The following is a 12,264-nucleotide window of genomic DNA, read 5'->3' as shown; positions in this document are numbered from 1 at the left end:
AGAAACCGGCCCTAAATAATTTGTATTTGTTTAGTAAAGACGCAATTTCTTAAAACTGTTAGTGTTATAATATTTAAATAAATATTAATGGACCATTTTTTTAAACTAAAAAATGAACTTATAAAATCAAGTTAAATAAAAAATTTAATTAGGTAAATGTATTGTTTAAGTAAATTCAAATTTTATGAATAAACAATTTAAATTTATAACAGGAAATTAATTTGTTTATTTTGAAATATAATAATTCTCACAAAATGTAAGGGCATACACATGTCGCTGCGTCACGAAAATTATTCCAGCCAAATTTGGGTCGCTAGCTGAACATGACGGTTAAGCGCAAAAGAGAATGACGGACCGACCGAAATTGGCCGAGTGCAGGCAGATTATAAGACAGAAAAAGAGAGAGCAATATATGAATATCGGCTTCCCTTTCTTGCACGATAGATTTCGTCCGCAGTCTTCTACGCTGCACACTGGGCCAGCCGATCAGATTTTTGGCCAAAAATACGTTTTTCTTTTTTAAGAAAATGACCAAATTGAGTTTGGGATCCTTTTTATAATACATTAAACTAATTTATGCCAAAGTTTCAAAGAATTCGGGCAAGTAGTTTTCTTTTACCATATTTTCAAAGTGAAAAATTCATAAAATATTGATGGAAATGAAAAAAAATTTAGAAGTCAAAGATGCTGATGTTGCTGTTCGACTTCTTTCCGAAACTTGCAGAAGGGATTATTTTCAACAAGTAAAAAATATAATATAGCTCGTATGTCTTACTTGTTTGCTAAAATAAATGTAATTGTTAATTTTCACGCTTTTTTTCAGCAAATGAGTACTTTGCTTTTCGAGTGCCTTCGAGTGCCATCCCCAAATTAGTTCATTCCTTCAAAAAAAAATTCGTTGATCAATTTACTAAAAGCGTAGCCCACCGACTCGATGCGGTTTTGCCTTAGTTTTCGGTAATTTAAGTTTTAATTGAAGGCTTAACTCGAAGTCGAGCTATTTTGAAGAGCTTAGCTAAGAGAGCCCAAGAGTATGCCATACTTTATTTCTTCAGGTTTTGGTGAACATTTTGCGCTCAAAAATTTGATTTTAGTGTGACTAACATCTAAAATCTACTTTTTACGTACACTAATCGATTATGGTATTTTCCAAACCTATATCTATCTATTTAATCAGGACTATGCAAATAAAAATACTTTTGTGATGACTTCAGAATATGTCAAATTAACATTAAACAAATCAAAAAACAATATTTTTAAACAATTTTTTTTACATAATTTGATTATATAAAACTTAAAAGGTAACAAGAACAAAAAAATAGAAATTTTTTTTAAATCGATTGTTTGATAAACGTTGATGTGGGAGCCTCCGAAAGTAGCACTTTTTAACGGTTCATAAATCTTAAATGACATAATATTTTTTAGTGATGTTAATTTTTTTTAGTTTGTTTTATCTCATACTTTATTGTTTTCGAAAATGGAAGAAGTGCGTCTTCTAGTTATTTTTTTAAAAATAAAAAACCGAAAAGTACGCAAAATTTTCCGACTTTGGTCTGGATTATCTATATCATATAAAATTCCAAGAAATTTTACTTTTAATTCGTTGGAAAGTTCAATCTTTTAAGAAAAAAACGCAAAAAACTGCATCCTTCTAACTGTCCTAGGAAAGAAATTACAGATTTTTGGCCAAAAAATTAACTTTCTGGCCCAGTGTGCGCTGCGCCAAAATCTCTGCTGACGTCGGCAGCGGCCGTTCGTTTGGCCTAATGAATTTGTCATGTGTCACCACTCCAAAACTGAAGGGCTGTCACGATTGATTCACCCGGTGATTCTCGAGTGAAAACTGATTTCCGGAACTGAAGGGATGGGAGAGACACGTACATACATACTTATACATTCACATACAGTCCTTTGCGCGAAGGGGGTCCGAATGTAAGCAGGACAGATCATTACAATTTTAAGAAGAATAAGAGAGAAACGTCGCGTCGGGCAAGAGAGCGAGAGACAGGAGCAGAATTTGAAAGGGTTGAAAATCGGGTTTCAGATCGGGTGAGCCGGGTACATGCATACATATTTACATGCCTAGGTATGTCAAACAAATACAACATATTTTTCTTTTTCATATACTCTTACCTTAGAAGGTTTTAAAACAAAATTACATCTTCGCCAAACAAATTATTTGGCTGATGCAACTGTAGGTATTTTAGCGATCTTTTCACTCCGAAAAATAAATATATTGCGAGTAATAAGGTGATGTTATCACTATGGACGGCAGTCCATGTAGTGACGAAGCGCACCAGGAGAGTGTGCGAAGGCGACTACTATATATACACGAAGAAATGAAAATCTACTGTGATGGTCCGATCATAATGAATAATACACCTATCGAAAGGTATTGCGAAAACTAACAGGATTGCATACCAAGACTTTAAGAAAATCAATTGGCTTGGGAGAGAGAGCGGTGAAAGTGAAAAAGTGAAAATTTCGAAATTTGGAGCTGTTGGGGCCGGTGGGGATAAAGGCCCCCTCTCAATATTTTAGTTGTATTCCTTTTGAAAATACCCGTCGAATGAGGGGTCATTTGTCAAAATCCGACTCTCCGTTCAAAAGTTATAGCCAAAATAAGATTTTCTTCTTCTTCCCAAAATGAAAATTTAATTCTGTTTGTCAGTTTGTCCACTTGTCCACTTGTCCACTTGTCCACTTGTCCAAAATATGTTTTTTAAGTTCTGAAAATTTGAAATGACGTTCATCACATCGATATTAAAAACTTTTGTTCTACCACTTTTGGAAAAACCCGCTAGTTTAGCGGGAAAACAGCTATAAATAGCTAAAATTCGGAAAGCCGTAACTTCTATACTACTCTATATACTATAGCTACAGACTTGTGCTGCATCTCGTTTGAAAGGTATTTTTAAATGCTATAAACGCCTTCTATATGCAATTTGTGTAAATGTAATAGTTAAAAAGATATGAACAAAAGAAAATTTGTTAAAACTTTTTTTTTAGCTTTTTTTTAATTTTCTCAAAAACGGCTCTAACGATTTTCCTTACAACTTCAAACTGTATAGCCCTTGAGATTCCTTAAATTTTGGTATATATCATGTTTATGTAAAAAATCGCGTTTAAAAGTTATTCAGAAACGAAAATAGCCACTTTTGCCAGCTCAGAACAACTAACGCTCCCTGAGTATTGAATTTTGTGGGAGGGTATCCGAACTGTATTTTAGGGTCATGGAATCAGTAAATTTGCACTTAAGAGTTCCATATAGGAATCTTTTGTTCTACGACTTTTGGAAAAAGCCGCTACTTTAGCGGGAAAAAGCTAAAAATAGCTAAATTTCGTTAGTTTGTAAGTTCTACACTACTAAAGGTACAGACATGTGCTATACCTCGATTAAAAGGTATTTTGAAATACTTCAACGCATTTTTAACTTAATTTGTTAAAATACAATAGTTTAAAAATTATGATTGACCAATTTAAATTTAAATGTATATATTAGCTCCTATGAGAGCAAATGTAAACAAACAAAAACTTCTGATATCAAATAAAAACACCTCTTAACGAGGTAAAAAACTAGTGACGACCGCACCTTCAACATACAAAAGTTTTGATATCAACATTTGTGACGAAAAATTATTACACTCGTCATTAAATAGACTTTCTAATATTTTCTCATTCGGCACGCTGCAATAGTAAATGCCTGTAAAGGGAAAAGGAATAGTTTGCTAGGGCGGGCCGAATGAGAAAAGATTAGAAAGTCTATTTAATGACGAGTGTAATAATTTTTCGTCACAAATGTTGATATCAAAACTTTTGTATGTTGAAGGTGCGGTCGTCACTAGTTTTTTACCTCGTTAAGAGGTGTTTTTATTTGATTATAAAACTCTACACCTACATATTTATGTAAAAATGTATGTATGTACGTAGCATTTAGCTAAAAAACAATTCACCTAAGTTGGTATACGCTTGGTAAAGAGATTTGAAATGTATCCTTTAATTACATACATACAATTGTACGCCCGCTATACAAAAAATTATATACATATTTACATACCTTTGAATATTCGGAAAAAGGCTTCAACTCTTATCCGCTTGAAAATCACGTCCATCACTCACGAATTTTTTTCACAACTGACGCTCGGGGGATCAGAGAAGTCGGTAGCCGGGTAGTAGTCGGGCCGAGTAGGCCCTTCGTCCCACTTCGTTTTTCTTGTCGTTAACATTCGGCAGCCGAAGGAAGTCAATGGCTACTTTCCTATATTCTAGGGTCATTTCATTCATATATTCAAAGGTGATTTTGTCCTTAAATACGTACAAAAATGTTTTGGCTGCGACGGCAAAACAAACATATGAGATTTTTATTTTTCTATTTTTAAGAAAAATTCTTTCTTGAATTTTTTCCATCAAGAAAGGTTTTCTGTATTCAAAGGACAATTTTCTAATAACAAGAAATTTTTTTTCTATTTTCAAAGGTAGGCCGTTTCAATGGCGAGATTTCCAAAATTTAGAAATTAATTTTTATGAGTGTACCCTTGCAGATCATTCCTATTAATTAACAAATCGCAAAAATGTTAAATTTTCTAATATTTCTCATTAATTTTCCGATCGTTCCTATGGCAGCTATATGATATAGTCGTCCGATTTTGATCAAATTAAAATTGAAATTCGGAAATATTTAAAAATAATCATATCCCAGAGTAGAAGAGAATGTAATAAAAATCAACAAAGATATAATTTTTTTCCGATTAATTTACATTTAATATATATAAAAAACAAAAAATTATATATGGGTAAGAATTTCTCAACTGCGCATATGAAATTTTAGATTTTCTTCAAACTCGGGTACCTCGTAGAGTTTGGCTTGGTTATCATCTGTGATTTTTTTTTAATTTTTTTTGTGTCCAGTTAGGGGCGCTATGAATTTTTGAAGTTAAGAACTTAAAAAATGTTCTCAAACTTCAAATTAGTTTTACCACCGTCCCTTCATATAGCTGCCATACAAATCGATGGATTTTGTTATTGTTAAGAAGGTAGGCTTTTAAAAAAAATTGTTGTTTCAAGTTGTAATTTTAATTTTTCAAAGCATACCTTCTTAACAATAAGAAAATCCATCGATTTGTATGGCAGCTATATGAAGGGACGGTGGTAAAATTATCATATTAATATATGTGCATAATATCAGTGAGTAATCGAGTTGTGAAAAATTTCAGCTTAAACATGTAAGAATTGTACTCATTGGAAATATAAATAGGGTTTTTCTAAATTCGCATAAAAAATTATATATCTTGGAAATGATGAAAAGGAACAAAAATTTTTCTTCGGGTAAATTAAGCTGGTTACGAAATGAACAATCTTGGATAGTTAAGTTTCTTTTATAGGATGAAGAAGACATTCGAAACCGCAATACAAATTTTCAAATAATTAAAATTCATACTTATTGGACAACAAAAAATTTAAGAAAATTATTTTTTAACTCCCCCAGTTCACATTTAAAAACGTGTAAAGTTGCACGTTGCTCTCCTAAGCCGTTCTCGAGATATACTAATTTGAAGTTTGAGAACATTTTTTAAGTTCTTAACTTCAAAAATTCATAGCGCCCCTAAATGGACACCAAAAAATGTAAAAAAAATCACAGATGATAACCAAGGCAAACTCTTCAAAGTACCCGAGTTTAAAGAAAATCTAAAATTTCATATGCGCAGTTGAGAAATTCTTACCCATATGTACATACATACCTTTGGAAAAAGTCTTCACCTCTTATTCGCTTGAGAATCACGTCCATCACTTACGAATTTTTTTCACAACTGGCGCTCGGGTAATCAGAGAAGTCGGTAGCCGGGTAGTAGTCGACCCGACTACTTTGTCCTACTTCGGTAGCCAAAGGAATTCAATGGCTACTTTTCTAAATTCTAGGGTCATTTCTTTCATACATTCAATGGCGATTTTGCCATTAAATACGTAGAAATTGTTTTGGCTGCGACGGCAAAAAAAACATATTAGATTTTCTTTTTTCTCATTTCAAGCAAAAATCCTTCATGAATTTTCTTCATCTAGAAAGGTTTTCTATATTCAAAGGCACATTTTCTAAAAACAAGAAATTTTTATATTATTTTCAAAGGTGGGCCGATTCAATGGCGAGATTTCTAAAATTTAGAAATTCATTTATATAAGTGTTTTAACAAAAATTAAATTCCATCCGATATTAGAGCAAAGCGGGTTTTTAAATTAATATGATATCAATAAAATCAACTCCTAACAATGTAAAAACATACAAAGGTTCTGAAATCAACTTTTGTGACGAAAATTTTAATACGATCCACTAATGCGGTTATTCCACGACATTGTTTGGCTCATTCAATAGAGCAAACATTAGAGGCTTAGAAAGGACAAATATACATACAACAAGAGAGAACGCTATAGTCGGGTTGGTGTCCCGACTATCTAATACCCGTCACTCAGCTATAGGGATATATAGAATTTTTTGATTGCGCATAACTTTTTAATGAATTGTCCGATTTGAAAAATGTCTTCTACATTTTGATAGGTAGAAATATACACAACAAAAGTGCATTTATACTTATCGGAAATCTTAAGACAGACAGACTGACAGACATACAGACAGACGGACAGGTGGACATGGCTAGATCGACTCGGCTTGTGACCCTGATCAAGAATATATATACTTTATATGGTCGGAAACGCTTCCTTCTAGCTGTTACATACATTTGCTCTACAAGTAACGGGTATAAATACTGGGAATTGTACGTATAAGATGGTATGGTCACTTAGAATTTAAAAGTTAAATTTTAACTGTATAACTTTATATGGTCAAATCATTAAGGCTAAAAACTGTAAAATTAATAATGTGTACAATTAAAAAAACAGCCCGAAATCGCCATTAAATCAAGAATTCACCATGCTCTTCAGTCGATGGAAGGAATTTTCTCAAATTTAGAAAAAAATTTCTGAAAAGCAGAAATACTTTTCTAAAATCTAGAAAAATTGCCATCAAATTAAGAAATTTTCCTAAAAATTTAGAAAGTTCTTTTCTTGAACATAAAATTATTTTCTTAACATAAGAAAGGACTTTTTTTATTTTCACAAAATTTTCTTTATTCAAATAAAATGCAAACTTATTTATTTTACTATTTTATTTCCTAAACAAGAAAGAGAAAAAAAAGATAAGAAGAAAATTATTAATTTTTCATAAACAAAAAAAGAAAAGAAAAGAAAAATAAAAAAATAACATTATAAATTCGGCCAGCCGAAGCTTATATACCCTTGCAGATCTTTCCTATTAATTAACAAATCGCAAAAATGTTCAATTTTCCATTCATGCAGGGCTCTAACCGAAACTCGGAAATATTTGAAAAGAGTCATATCCTAGATTAGAAGAGAACCAACAAAGCAATCATTTTTTTCCTATTAATTTGCAATAAATTTTCGACCGTTCCTATGACAGCTATATGATAAAGTGTACCGATTTTTTCTAATTTTTATTCGAAATTCATAAATATTTCATAAAAACTACAAAACTAGAATTAAAAAAAATTTTTTTCCGATCTCTCCTATGGGAGCTATAAAATATAGTTGCCCGATTCGGCCGGTTCCGACTTATATACTACCTGCAATAGAAAGAAGATTTTTCGGAAAGTTTTAAGTCGATAGCTTCAAAACTGAGAGACTAGTTTGCGTAGAAACGGACAGACAGGCGGACATGGCTAGATCGACTCGTCTAGTGATGCTGATCAAGAATATATATGCTTTATGGGGTCGGAAACGTTTTCTTCACTGCGTTGCAAACTTTTGACTGAAATCATAATACCCTCTGCAAGGGTATAAAGATAAAATTAGGAAATTATAAATATTTCCTAAACAAAAAAGTCAAAAAAACAAAACAATTAAGATACAAATATAATTATTAATATTTATATTAAGTATTTATTATATTATTATTACAATTTATTAGGTTAGGTTAGGTTAGGTTAGAAACGACTGCCAGACTAACGTCTGACACACTTAGACCTCTGTGGGTCCATTGTGGTACCGTGTGATCTCGTTTTCCCTTATTCGAGGTCCCCTATCTTATATGTCCCAACCTAGAAATTATGATGCCTAACATGCCTTCCACCCGGAAGATTTCACAAAAGAGTTTATACTTTTAAGGTTGATCTCCGATATTTCAGTCAGATCGCTAATGAAGGGGTTTCCGAGGTGATGTTAGAAGCAGAGAAGGTGCTCCACCGTTTATTCTTCTTCTTCGTCCCTGCAGCTTCTGCAGAAATCATTGTACGGGGATTTTAGCCTGCCGGCATGTGTGCCGACTAGCCAGTGGCCTGTGAGGACTCGAACTAGCATACCGTACTCTGTGCGACTAAATTTGAGTAATTCCGATGATTTTTTACTATTTATCCCAGGCCATGTCTGGTGAGTGATACGACACTGTGGTGCATTTTGCCACCTAGTGTTGGCTAGTTTGATAAAGTTGTTTTTGATATTTAGCTTGCAAGTCGCCATGGGCATACCGACACTCTCCTTTTCTGGAAGGAGAGGCATGATGGTGCCTTGCCTGACTAACTCATCCGCTATGCAGTTACCTACAATGTCCCAGTCACCCGGAACCCATATTAGGCTTATTGTAGACTGACTACACACAAAAAAAATCACGTCGCCGTAAAATCGATAAGTCTAGGTAATTTTCTGGTTATTCCTACTCATATCGTTTTTACCTGAAATATTCATAAAATGTACATTAAATAATATCATTTTGCCGAATTCTCTCTCTCGGAGATTCTCTAACTTCGAAAAAGAGCGCAAGAATCAATATGGCGAGCAAAATGGCATGAGTGGAAGCGAGAAAGACGTATTCGAAATTCGAACTGACGTACTTTAAGCATGTTTTCTTGCTCGCACTAGAATAAGTTTTGGTCAGGAATAATGCAAATTTTCGTTCTTACATTTTCGACCATATCACATTTACCTGGCCCCATATCAAGTTAAAAATGATCTTAAAAAAGGTCAAATTGACCTACGATTCATATCGATTTTTTTTTGGGTGTATCTATCTCGTGGAGAGATATGCGACAGTCTGCTATTATGTGTCTGTCTTGGGTGTTTATGTCCTTTATACAGACGATTGCTTTCCTTTTAGCATGCACTTCCGCTTGGAAGACACTGCAGTGGTCTGGAAGTCTGAAAGACTGCCAGATCTCTAATTCTTCTAGTCTGGGTAGAGGCCCCTAGTGCGGCCGTAACCATTCTGCTTATCAACAGTTTATGGATCAGCCCCACCACTTGAGCCTCCACCCCTAGCTCTGTGAGGGAATCTGTTATTGCTGTGGGAAGCACGTTGTTAAAACCTCCCTCTATATATAGGAAGGCGATCAGTGTGTATTCCTTATTATTGAGTGATTTCTCTGCTGCTTACCACGACGTATAGCGCCGATTCGGTTGACTTACCTTTGGTGTAGGCATGTTGTGCCACTGACATTTGTGTCGGGTCGATAGTGTCTCTCAGGTGTAGGCTAATCAGTCTTTCAAAGCTCTTTAGCAGGAATGATGTCATGCTTATTGGCCTGAAGTCCTTTGCTGTGGTGCGGAAGATTTTACTTAGCCAATTTATGGTCAGCTGCCCTGCTTGTTGGATATGTGCCGGTGTTATCCTGTTATATTGTCCGGTCCCGGCGATTTGTATGGTTTGAAGCTCTGAATGGCCCATTTAATATTGTGGTCTGATATGAGGGGATCTAGATTGATCACTTCGCCAGCAATTCTTTCTGGAGGTTGTTTGTTGGCTACCTGGGAAATGCGCATCTAGACCAGGAACGAAATGCTTTCTGGAGATAGCCTAGTGGCGCGGCTGTCTTGGAGAGTATTTTCCTGAGCCTTGCAGCATCAGTCATTTGTTCTATGTCAGAGCATAACGTTTGCCATGCAGTTCGTTTTGCTTTTCTAATGGCTTTTTTGTACGAGTCTAATTATAGCTTGTAATATTGCCAGTTTGCGTCCTCATTTCCTGCCTTTGCTCTGTTAAACAGGCATCTGCAGTTTGATCTGAGGATTGATAAATGTTGGGTCCACCAGGTGGGTTTTTTCTTGCCTTTTGGTTTTCCTATGGGGCATGCGATTTTGAAGGCCGAGTTGCACGCTTCTGTAAAAATATCCTCTGTTGTATCTAGCCCTTGTGGGCCTGTAATGTTTTCTGGCGGAGGATATTCGTCAGAACTTTTTGTACATGTGCCAGTCGGTCCGTCTGGGATTAGCAAAGCCGACCGGCATGGGTGAATCAAGGGACAATATTTTTTCTATGTATCGATGGTCAGAGAAGGATTGTTCATCGGAGACGAACCAGTTTATGACTGCACTATCAGTAAATCTGATACCAACGTTAGATCTATGATCGTTTGGCACGCTTTGGTTATGAAGGTGCGGACATTTCCCCAATTACATAAGAATAAATTCGAGTTAAGAATAAAGTCAAAAAGAGACTCACCTCTGTCGTTGTTGTTCGGGCAACCTCACTGGGGATGATGGACGTTGGCGTCACAGCCTATTACAAACCTGTCTTGAGCTCTTCACATTCCTTTGCCTGTCCTCTGACTAGCGCGTCTGGGCCATGTAGGCCGATAGCAGCCTAATGGAGCCGTGCTGCAGCTCCAGGCTTACTGAGGTGTTATCTCCGTTGCTGTAATTGCGAAGCAGAAATATTGTTAGGTGCCTTTTGGCCAAAATGCAGGTTCTAATTTTACCTTCGTTGGGGTAGCATTAGCTTTTACTCTCTCATTCCAAGTCCAGCAACCTTGCCCCCTACTACCCAAGGTTCCTGTACTAGGGCGACTTCGGCTTCGCCCTTGGCCAGGCGAAGCAATAGAGCAGCGATGGCTGCTTTTCTGTGTTGTAGGTTTATCTGCAGGAGTCGTAGCAACATCCCCAGCTGTAACCTCCACCACAGTAACGTCGGCCTCCGAGTCGCTCAGGTCCACTTCGTCAATTGCCGGTCCCAACGCTCGCATTTGCCTGCTTAGCGAGGAATCGGTGGAATAGCCGTCCTCCGGCCCTTCAGGAGCCTCCACTTCTTCGGCAAGCACCTGTTCGGTTAGATTGCCCGCGGAGTTTCCAGCAGCGTACTGCACTAAAACCGAAGTTCAGTTTGCCCCGAGCCGCTTCTATTGGCGCAACTGACTCCTTGTTCAGGACCATAACCGCCTGGTTGACGTTCCCTTCGTGTTCCTTCAACTTGACGACTCTCCAGTCCTTCGTGGTGAGGTGCGGATTGCATACTTGCAGCATGTAGAGTATGTCCTCTTGGGCCTTCATATCTGTTGGAAGCCAGATCCGGGCTCGGGGCCTACTGGGGACGTCGTTCCAGTCAAGTGCGACAATATTCGCCCCTTCGTAGACCGCACCGAGCTTACTTGCCGCCTGCTTGTATAGGTCAGCCTACCGCTGACTATCGCAGGCTACCACTTTGACGCTGCCTTGATACCATCCCGCGTCCATGCAGTAGGGCGGTGAACATGGGTTTTCGCGGATCATGCGCAGGCGTATAATGGACAGTGTGGACTCCACTGCCTTCCACTTATTCCTGGGGATCCGTCCTTCCGGGCTTCCCTTATCGATTAGACCGAGTAGGACACGATCCTTCGTGATCTCAGCGAAGGAGACCGAGGGCTGGACCTTAGATCTCTTCGCCAAAAGGTCCGGGTAGCTCGAGGAACCGTTGCCGCTTTGTCTGAGCACCTTCTTGTGTGGGCTTATCCTGCCCATAGTTGGAAGCACCAAATAAAATTATTTTTTTAGTTCGAATTTTTTTAAGTTTGCCAAAAATCGTCAAATTTGAAAAAGTGCCCTCTCATTTAAAATCTGTATCTAAAGTTATATGAATCCGATTGACTTCATGTCTTTTGCATTAATTCCTCTAAAACCTCTTCTTTCAAAATAAAATTTCAAAAAAAAAAGTTTTTAATTTCCTAAAAATAAAAACAAAAAAAAATTTTTAACCATTGCCCTCACAAAAAAAATAATTTTGTTTATTTTAATATTTGCGCCATATTGTTAGTTACAATCGGTTTTTGTAAGAAGTTGGAGCCACTTTTAGTTTTTAAAATATCGAATTTGTTTTAACAAGGCCTCGGCTTTTTTCGATGAAAAACGTCACAGCATGTAGGTCTACTCTCTCACTCTTATCGGATCCTTATGGAATTCACATTTTCTCATCGTAATGATTAAAAGTTAAGTTTTAAGTCTTTTGACAATTTCTGA

This window comes from Drosophila takahashii, chromosome 2R (assembly GCF_030179915.1).
Source record: "Drosophila takahashii strain IR98-3 E-12201 chromosome 2R, DtakHiC1v2, whole genome shotgun sequence".
Taxonomy (NCBI): domain Eukaryota; kingdom Metazoa; phylum Arthropoda; class Insecta; order Diptera; family Drosophilidae; genus Drosophila; species Drosophila takahashii.
This window is presented reverse-complemented; position numbering follows the sequence as displayed.